Source organism: Sabethes cyaneus, chromosome 3 (assembly GCF_943734655.1).
Source record: "Sabethes cyaneus chromosome 3, idSabCyanKW18_F2, whole genome shotgun sequence".
In the NCBI taxonomy this organism is placed as follows: Eukaryota; Metazoa; Arthropoda; class Insecta; order Diptera; family Culicidae; genus Sabethes; species Sabethes cyaneus.
Window position 1 is genome coordinate 160,623,547 of NC_071355.1, and position 11,515 is coordinate 160,635,061.

Here is an 11,515-nt window from a genome sequence, read left to right on the forward strand (position 1 = left end):
AAATTTTTGGATTTGAGTAAAATTCTTCTTATATAAAATCAATTGGTTGTAGGCTCTATAACCTAAGGTCTTTTTTGATACGTTTTCGAAAAATAATATCGTATATATGAAAAGCTAGAATAGATTTGGTTGTCAAGATTAAAATTTAAGTAAAACGCCTAAATCTAACCGCTAAAGTTTTTGCTTGCTAAAAAAATCTCATTAATATTTTTTTGAAACGATGGTTCTACAATTGATGAAGGGACGGTAGGGAAAGAAATGAAAATTTTTTGGTGAAGGTGGGGAAGAGCGGAAAGGAAGGGGGGGGGGGGTATTGGTAGCTATGCTTGACAAGTAGTCATTTTGACTCCTACCTTTTGTCCAATACTGGAAGGTGCATGAGTCGAACCAAGCTGTAATCTGAGATTACAACCGGATTCGAACCCACAACACCCGCCAGGGCATGTGGTTCGCTGGTACTTGTACCTTTGAACCATAGCGGCACAATATGTGTCGATAACCCAACCAAACGCGTCGCTATTCTTGAGAAGTGGATTTTGCGGTCTCCTTTTGTCCAGCGCCTCTATGGTTCAAAGGTACAAGTACCAGCGAACCACATGCCCTGGCGGGTGTTGTGGGTTCGAATCCGGTTGTAATCTCAGATTACAGCTTGGTTCGACTCATGCACCTTCCAGTATTGGACAAAAGGTAGGAGTCAAAATGACTACTTGTCAAGCATAGCTACCAATACCCCCCCCCCCCCCTTCCTTTCCGCTCTTCCCCACCTTCACCAAAAAATTTTCATTTCTTTCCCTACCGTCCCTTCATCAATTGTAGAACCATCGTTTCAAAAAAATATTAATATATATGTATGACCGCATTTCAAGGTCAAGACTAAAAACTTGAGATTAGTCTAAAAAAATCTCATTGACTAAAGCCTAAATAGTCTAGTCTAAATTGGTCCAAACTTAAGTTTATTTCCTGGTAAAAATTCAAGTATAATTTTAAATTCAATGTTAGGTCCAATATCAATTTCAATTTGATATCAAATTCCATATTCAATTTGAAGGTAAATTTTTTATGTTTAATTTCAAGTGCAATTGCAAATCCAACTTCGTATTCAATTTAAAGTCGAGGTTCCAGTTCAATTTGAAGTGAAGTCCAAATTGGTCCAAACATATATCCAATTTTAAGCAAATTTCAAATCCAATTTGAGTCCAATATCAAGCTCAATTTTAAGTAATATTTTGTGTCTAATTTCAAATGCAATTTTAAGTTCAATTTCATGTGCCAATTCAAGTTCTATTCCATGTCAAATTTCAAATCGAACTGAAAGTCCAAATTCAAATTCAATTTTAAGTTAAATTCAAACTCTAATTTCCAGTTTTATTTGAGGTCAGGCTGCACATCTAAATTGGCCCACATTTAAGTCCAAGTCCATGTCCATGAAATTGAATTCATGTTCAATTTCATATCAATTTCAAGTTGAAATTCATTTTTCATTTTGATTCCAATTTCAATTCTAGGTTCAAGTCCACTGGGGTGCTGGGGCACGTGTCCTGCCTTTTTTATAAAATTTAATGTAAAAAAATCCTCATGACGCAACCTGGAATCCCGGAAGGTATGGTTTAATCGGTCGGTATTTTAGCGATAAGTACATTAATTGCATAAAAGTAGATCCGCTGTCTTACGATTACTTCATTTCTCCAGGCCCAAACATGCATCTGAAATGTCGGTGCCACACCTACTGTTTAGGTCTGGGCACGTCACTGCATACAACCACACATCAAGTAAACATTTTCATGTTCCAACGATTATTTATCATTCAACTAAGTACAACATTTTACAATTTTGATCTTCACTTTGAGAATTTTTAAATTTTAGACTTTTGAGTATAATTTTGACTTTTAAACTTTGGTTTTTAATTCTACATTTTGAATTTTAAATTTCATATTTTGTCTATCACCGCTCTATTGAAAATTGGAAACACGTAAGACTGGTTCTAAATAACTGGAAATTTTTTTTGTTCAAACCATCTGGTAAATATGTGACCTAACGTTTTTGCCAAAATATCTCCACAGATGAAATAAACAGTTGCGAAAATCCCATCTGGACGAACAGAAAAATTTTGAGTTTCTTGGTAACTATTACGATTTTTTTTCTAATTACACTTGATTTCGGAGTTATTTCGATATTCTTTGGTAAACCACGATAACCGCCATTGGAATAGTTTAGTTAATTTTTTGGATTTTTTTCGAAACACGTTTAAGCCATTGCAAATCATATTAAAAGTTTTTGTCACCCCCCCTCCTTGGAAATTGGCTTGAAAAATTAGGGGCAAAAAATAATTTGTAGGATATGAGTCAAATTTCTTTTTAGAAAATCAATTGTCTGTGGGCTCTGCAGTCTGATAAACTCGAAAAATGAGTCTCCGAGTTGAATCAACGCTTCTAGCACGAAACAGAAATGGAAATTCAAACAATGAAATTTCCGAAAATCGTCAAAAAAAAATTTCCTTCGTTTTTGTCTTTTTTCGTATATTTTTGCATAGAAAATAATAACATATATGTTATAAGCAAGAATAGATTCGGTTTTCACGTTTAAACCTTAAGTAAAAATTCTTAAAATCCATGTTTTGTTTGCTCGTTTAAAAAATTCACTTTGTTTTTTTTCTTCGCCCCCCCCCCCCCTTCAGTAGCCGAACACCGGAAGGACAAAAACTTTATAAAATATTTGTAATGGCCTTATTTTCTTTTCAACGCGTAATTTGGACCCTTGGTGATACTGACAGTTCAGAATAGATTCTCATAAACGGACACACGTCATCTCGCGTATCAGAAAACATTAGAATTCCGTTGCAGGCTTGATCTGAAAATGTTTTGACATATCATTTCACATCAATTTTGAACAACGAAGTTCTTAGAAACTCGAAACCAACCTGTTCTAGGAATATATGATTGATTCCAGATCCCAGTCCTTCAGGGATCGTTTTTAAAATTATTTCACTTTTCCGTCGAATATTTAGCTTTTAGATGGATTGCAGATTTTTCAATTTCAAAATAAATTTTTCGAATCAGTTCTGGTGCACCTCAGAGTTCTCACCTGGGACCTCTTCTTTTTATCTTATTGATAATTTGTAAATGACATTAATGCATTAACTACTAAAGTCTATAAATTTTATTATATATATGCAGATAACATGCCGCTGTGCATGGAAACAATCAATGCGTAAGACATCCAAAACAAAATAAGTGTTCGATTTAACATTTTAGATATCACCAATCCTGGTTAGCTCAGTATCCAAAGTGGGTTGTTATAGTATGGACCCTTTCAACCGCAGCATTCGAATCATTATTCCAATATTAATGGCAAAATACCCAGAGAAAAGGTCCTTCTGATGTCATTTAACATATTTTAATTAGGTCACGCCATGTTTAGCCCTACTTGCGATTGATAAATACAAACTCAGTCCGTTAATTCACTGGCAACAGTGTAATTATCTAGTGACTAAACTAAATACATATCAGCTCATTCACAGAATATAACTTCTATACTCGCATGTTCCAACATTATATTTTACGCTGATTGCACGGGGCGATCGGATGCGGTTCGGCGATTTCAAAAACACATCTGATTCCGTCAAGCTGTGTTAGTTTAACCGTTAATTCATTCCGATCTGATACTACGGTTTGTTGCTTCCTCCACGTAATAAACTCCATGACCTTAACCGAAGTGCCATTCGGGGCCTGTCGCTTTCGTCAATTCGCAGAAAGCTTGATAACACTGTCCAAACGCAAATTAGTTAACACAATTTGCTGATAAACGGTAGTAATTAGTGGATGTTTAATGATGACGGTAGCAACTGTAATAAAGTGTTTTTTTGCGGTTATCTGTGCTTTCCGCAAGGTATGTTGAGACGTTTTCATGTGACATGCAAATTAATTTTTTATCTGCAGATTTGTTTATTAACAAATTTTTTACACGTTTTCCAATTATTTTTTGTGTAACCCCATGTAGAAAGCCCCACTGTTTCTAATAAACAAAAAAAAACAATTTATTACAGCTTTGTAGTAATGCATACATACATCGTTAAACTTAGCTCCAAGTGATTTACTACTATTTACTATTTACTACTATATGCCTACATTAGAAAAGAATTTCCACGGTTACTTTAAAGATAGAAAATTACAGGCTATTCAATTCAAAAATCGTTACCAAATTTATTTATAGCCATAATGTCAATCAAATAAACTGAGTAGAACAACATCTAATTGAAAATTTCCTTGTTTAAAATTAACTAGGATTAAATCGATTTATTTTTATATTCTTCGCCTTCCAACGTTGAAAAACGGTTTCTCTCACAAGGGAAAAAGTCAGTGAGCCTCATCCTGAAGCTTAAGGTTATCAATAACTTATCCAATATTGTGAGCAGATACTTTTGCCATCCAAAGCCGTTGTGAATACTTGCGATGGCAAACACAGGATGGCCTGCCATGGACTGTACGGAAACACGAAAACACTTAACTTGTAAGTGGGCTACAGTTTGTGTTTTGTTTCTCCTTTTTTGTTCTACTTTCTTATAGTTCAAATTGCAATAAGAGGCATTGATGATATGAACATGACTATGTATATCGCACATGAAGTTCAAAACTTTGTTGTCGGCAGCACCTTTCTCGCCGGAAGGAAGGGATGCTCTTGAATATATTTTTTATTATTCTCTGGATTGTGGCGACCGCGCAGTCAATAACTGTTAAGTTCGGCTGTGAGTGCCGAAACAATAGAGAAATGAAAACAATGCAGAGAAAAACTGCACTCCACACAAGCCCCTTCGGTATACATATTTCCAAAGGTATACTATCAACAAGTATTACTCCTTAGAAATATAACCTTAATGCCTATGCTATTTAAACTCAAAAAGTACTAGTATTTCAATATTTGTCTTTTGATTAGTATACACCCGATTCGTAGTTACTTTAACCTACTTCTGAAGCGATCCTTAAATATTTTTTTGCCTTTCTGCTATATAAATATATAGTACTAGCTGGCCCGACAAACTTTGTATTGCAACAAATTAACCTATGTTGTACATAAATCATGAATCTCGGATGATCTTTATCACAATTTCGAGTTTTACAAGTTTCTGAGGAGTTTAACCTTAAATGCTGTCCCCCCGCAGTGGCTCGCCCTGAATCATCTAGTGTTACTATAGATAATTTTCGGTGGTCTTATTAGGCCATTATAAATTATTTTTAAAGCTTTTAAAATTGGCTTCAAAAATCGGAGAGCAAAAAATAATTTGTGGGATGCAAGTCGACTTTTTTTTAAATTAATTGTCTATGGGCTCTACAGTCCAAAGAACTCGAAAAATGAGTGTACGGTGTGTTAACGTATCTAAAACCAAACAGAAATAGAAATTCAAACAACAGAATTTGCGAAAACCGCCATTTTTCCCGTCTTCTCGCAGGTTTTTACATCGTAAACAATAACATATACCTATATGAAAAGCAAGAATAGATTTGGTTTTCACGTTTAAACTTTAGGTAAAAATACATTATTTTTGCTCGATTAAAAAATTCTCTTTCCCTTCAGTTGCCCAACACTGGGTGGACAAAAACTTTATAAAATATTTGTAATAGCCTTATTGACTAATGTTTTATGCAAGAGCCTAAAATTTCTCGAGTTCGATTAGTTTTTGAGTTTCGTAAAAAATTCTGTTTTATTTGTATTAGAGTCCTTATCTCACTACCATAGGGGTAAGAGGTCTCAAACCATCCCCGCCAATTTCTGATCAGATCTGGCTCCGATCGGTATGTAGAATAGTTATAAAGTCGAGCGAGAAATCCGTCAACCCTTAAGGAAGTAAACATTTACAATTGATTTTCAGCTCAAAAAACACATATTTGCAGTTGTAACGTTAATTTTGGAAGCCTGATTGAGATATATCCATTTGTTCTTAAGGGGAGCACATTGTACAACATGATCTCAATAATGCCTGTCTATGTTATAAATCAAGATAAAAAAATAATCGGTCACTAGTTTTCTGATAAGTAAATCAATTACGTTAAAATAGTTCCAGTTTCAAGTCCAATGTAAAGTCCATTTATAATAGAAATCTCAAGTTTAGTTTCAAGCCTCACTTTAAGTTCAAATTCAAGTTCAAATTCAGAGTATAAGTCTAGTTTCAAGTCCAAGTAAAATTTCAATCCAAAGCATATCCAATTTCAATTCCTACTTTACAGAAAAAGAAACAAAAAAGGAAAAATGAGACAGAAGAACTGGACAAACGGATAGACAATGAAAAAAAACACGAGAAAAAACTGGCATGAAAAAAGCAAACCACCAAAACTCGTGACAGAAAGGAATAGAAAACAGAAAGAAGGGTACAGAAAAAGAGAAAAAAGGTAGATGTATAATACGGGAGCGAACACAAGGAAAACGAGGCAAAAACCACAAAAAAATAAAAAACTGAAAAAAAAGGAAAACGGAACAAGCAAAAAAATAAAGGAAACGGGATAGAAAAATGGAAAAAACGGGTCAAAAAAAAAAACACCGAATACAAAAGGAGGAAAAGAAAAGTAGAAAATACGGTAGCAGGAAAACGGAGAAACGATAACAGAAAAAAAAGAAAAACGGGACCGAAAAAGAAAAAAAATGAAAACGGAAGACAAAACCGAAAAAACGGAAAAGAAAAACAGAATGTAACAGAAACGAAGAAAAAGCAGGACATATTAAGGGAATTAATGGAACAGACGAAAATGAAAAACGAGATAAAAAATCGAAAAGAAAACGACGAGAATGGAGACCGAAAAAAAAGTCGAAACGAGAAAAAAGACTGAAAAAGACGAAAAATGACAAACTAAACCCAGGACTCAGGAAAAGCGCAAAAAAGAACATGAAAAGAAAAAATTAGGAACATAGAAAGAGGAAACAGCGAACAGAAAAAAGGAAAAACGAGAGAGAAAACGAGACAGAAACAAGAGAACCCATAAGGGAATAGAAGAATAATGACGAAAAGAAGAAAATCGATAGAAGATACAAGAAAAACGAGAAAAAATGTCAAACGGGAAAAAGAAATATGGGACAAAAAAAGGAAATAGAAGAAAAGAAATACCAACAAAAACGCAATATATAAGAAAAAAAGTCGTAAAACGGGAGAAAAGAAGGAATACCGAAAAGGAAAGCCGGCAGTCAAAAACAAAATAAACATGACAGAAAAGACGAAAAACGGGGCATCAAAGTAGAAAAAACGGAACAGATGCAGACAACAAATGAGAGAACATTTGGGCGCAAACCGAAAGAGTGTGGGTTTGAGTCCCACTCAATAATTGAACTACGCAATATATACGTAATTGGCCTCACATCGAAGTTTCACAATATCATCCAGTCTACCATTCTTCCTCACCAAACGCTCCACTACCTTTAATAAAAAAAAGAACAAATGAGAAGGAAAGAAAATTAAAAAAAAGAAGAAAACCAGAAACACAAAAAAGAGAACAAGAGAAAAACACACACGGAAAATGGGAAAGAAAATACCAAAAAAACACGTTCAACATGAGTTCAAAACACTAGAAAAAACAGGACTGAAAATAAGAAAAAATGAAATAAGAAACAAAGAAAAACGGGACTATGAAAGAGAAAGCTGGTACAGAAAAAGGTAAAAGAGATAGAAAGAGGCAAAGTGGTAGAAAAGTAGAAGGAAAACCAAGAAATCAATACAGAAAACGAAAAAAACGGAACAATAAGCGGAAAAGGGGGCTAAAAAAGAGCATAAAAAAATAGAAAAGAGGTAAATCATTTGAGAGAACAAGAAGAAAAATTTAATCCCAATTTAAAGTAAAACTTCGTGTCCAATGTTGTGTCCATACCCGGTTTAAAGTAAAACTTCAAGTTCAAATTGGTCCAACTTCAAGTTTAATTTAATACCAATTTTATGTCTAAAACAAAGTAAAATTTCCAGTCCAAATTACTTTAAATTTACTTCCAGTTCAATATGAAGTAAACCTTCATGCCCAATGTAGTACAAATTCTAATATCATTTTATGTTGTCTATTATCTTTTGTTTATACAGGCTAGTACACTAACATGTAAATGTCAAGAATCTTCGTCGTAAGAGTCGATGCGTAGAAAATTCGCGATCGATTGGAAATCGATCAGCAAATCGCTGAGTACTTAACGCTTAAAGGCACTTTTCGTGGAGTTCCATTCCATTCCAAATTTTCCAGAGTTTTCTAACTTTTCTTTATGGCTTTTCGCCACTGTGAAAACTTCTGTGAAAAGCTTTTTCCAACTAATATTTTTTCGGACTAAGAAGAAAGCAATGGTCTTTTTCGTAATAAAACATATAAAAATGAGTCGTTTGATGGAGTTTGTTTTTTTGTTGATATGTAATTATTCTCGGTCACGACAACAAAGAAACACGCTGAACTTTATTCAGAACAATGCGAAACATAGCCCTGCGGCTTCATTGAACACCAGCTGCAGTACCGTTTTGTGCTGAAGAAAACATCAAAATCATTCCCAGCACACTACATCGCATCGGCCAATCGAGGGAAAGCCCTTCGTGTTTCTCTGGTTCAAAAACGTATTGTCCTGCACGGTCATTGCAGCGCAAGACTGTAGGTCAAAGAAAATCGATAGAGCCGCCTGGCAGATACAAGCTACGGCCAACAAAAGCAACCTTCTCTGCTTGATAACCACTGTAGTATATAGAACGAGTTTTGGCAACTGTTTGATTATGCTAATAAGATCGATTTTTATCTAAGAGCTATGGTGATATTACCTTCACAGTTTCCTCTGCTGCTGCCAATGTCTGGTGCTGCGTGAGTGAATAAATTGAAGGTTAAAAATTATATAACCTCCAGTTGCTTCGAAAGGATTGTTTTTATTTATTATATTTTATAAATTGCTATAATACACTATTCACTTGCTAAAAAACATAAATGAGACATAGTTCCATTTCTGTAGCTTGTTCCACGCACAAAAACTGAACTTTAATACGCATTTCCACCCATTCTTTTCCTATTTTCTTTCTAATACAGCACCTTCACAGCACAATCGTCGCACACAGAATTTTCTCCAGCAAATGCCAAAAACACTTATGTAACCAAATTTTCCATTGCCCGCAAGAAAGAGAACATTAAACCACAAAATACCACTTTACACTTATCACTGGCGAAAACACATCAACTGGTACTACAAATGTCTGCTTTCTATCGGAAACTACCGGAATTTTACCGATTTGCGTTGGTTGCAGGTAAAACCATCCAGCAAACAGCGTTTTCACGAGCGACGTATTCAATGCGGCCGCCATTTCTAGGTTCAGCGACTGAAATGATCGCAGCCTGGCTTGTTGGCCCAGTGAATAGCTGCAAATTTTCTCTCTCAAACGGTCCCTCTGCCTAGCAAGCTTGGCATAGTGCATTGAAAAGAAAAACAGGGCCAACGTTCACCGGAGCATACTATAGGGCACAAATCGAGCGATACGTGAAACCAAGCTCTCGGAAAATGGGAAAACCGTGAGGATGCATGAGAGCTGCCTCCCGCTCGTACGGGAGAAATTCTACCATGTGACTTGTCGGCATTGTTATCAAACAAATCGGAATCAAAACAAAAACATAAAGGATCTTTTCGAAATGAGTGCGATAAGTTTGCATTTGAACTAAAAACAAACTAAGGGTTTTCAGCAACTTATACCTAGCACACAATTATTAGCTAGAACATCGTATTTTTATGTACGTTAGGTATAAATTAAAAATTTTAAAACATCGTTTAATGAAATAAATACAGTAACGCTTCTACACCCCTTCCCAAAATGCGACCATCATGTTTTTAAACAGCTGACTTTGACAAATTTTAAGACGCAGGCGCAGAGTTTATTATTTTGGTTTACTATTTTTTATTCTGTGCTATACCCTTCATTTGTATACATATCAGTTTGTGCGAGTTTTATTTGTTTATACACTTTGCACCGGAAACTGTTAGGCAGTGCAGTAATAGAACATCAGCGCGTGCCCAATATGTCTTTAGTACAACTTTTTGATTTGGCCGTTTTCGCAAATAACAAAAAATTAAATTTTAAATTAATTTTACATGCTGACAATGTTGATAAGTGAAACCGGTTTTTAATATGCACGTGAACCCGCAGAAAGTAAAGCTTCTTCTTCTTATCTTTATGATGGGAGGTTTGTTCAGTGTGTAGTGAATTATCTTGTCTAGACAACATTTGCCAAAAGAACAATGCAGTTGGGAATATTCCAGATATACTGTAAATAGCTAGCGTCAGGATGCTGTGTTGTGCTACAACAATATATTACTGCTTACCACTGGCGTGCCTGTAGCCTGTACTTTTACAAAAGATGGGACCACGAGCTACTCCAACATTCTGCATAAAAAATAAATTCTGCAAAGCATTTGCTGCAGATTTATTTTGTACTGTCTATTTTTTATGTTATGGTTATATTTTATTTTCTTCAAAATTAATCCAACTTATTGTTAGTTTTAATTAAATCTCTCACAAAAAACGATCTATTTACTGTATAACAAAAAAAATTAAATAAAATTTGGAACAGTGACCCTGGGCCCGCCAATGATGATCACACTGCTGCACAGCACTGACGTGCAGCTAGGTATTTACTAGTGTGACCTTTTAGTAAGACGTAATCTAGTGTGTTTAATTTGATGATATCGGGCTTATCACTACTGATGCTCCCCTAGGCTAGGCCAGGCTAGAAAACGTTATCTGTTGGAGGTCCACAGTTAAGGTGCCACAACAGCACATGCGCTAGATTTCAAGTCCGTGTTTGATTTGGTATTAAATAGACATGCACTTCGTGTTACTTACTTCAGAGGCCAATTACAAGCTGGCACACGAGTAAGAAGCTTATTATACTTAATGCCTCCAATAACGATAAGGAAATATTTGAAACCCATTAGAACCACTGGAGTATCATATTCATTTAGTAGCGTAACCAGTTTTATTCAATGAAAGAAGCTTAATTAGGCGTCCTTACAACAATGCCACTAGAATAATTTATTCAAAAATAACATTGAACCTGAATACTTTCTTGCCTGTCAGGTGGCTTCGAGGTGCGATACTGGACTAACAATCCAGGCGTCGTATGTTGGAATCTTGATTGGAAATAGTCTGTTAGAGACAATAGGATTATAGTACTGACCCCGTACTGGCTGCGAAGTCTGTTAGATAAAAAACCAGAAGGCTTAATTCCGTCGGAATGTTGTTAGTACCAAGACTTTGCTTTGCTGAATATTTTCTGTAAAACCAGGTAACATTTCTGTAAGTACTAACTATATTTTTGGCCTAATATCAAGAATTTTCAGTTTGCCTGAATCTACATTTTTCGCATTAAGCATTTATTCTTGCCCAACAGTACTAACTAGAACCAGTGTTAAACTTCAGGCAGACAACTTAAGTTTGAATATGGCATGAACCTTCCTTCTTCCCTTCGAGTGATATTTACGATTATACATGAATGTAGTAGACTTATCCTATTGCTATGCACTTTTCATTTACCTTCTT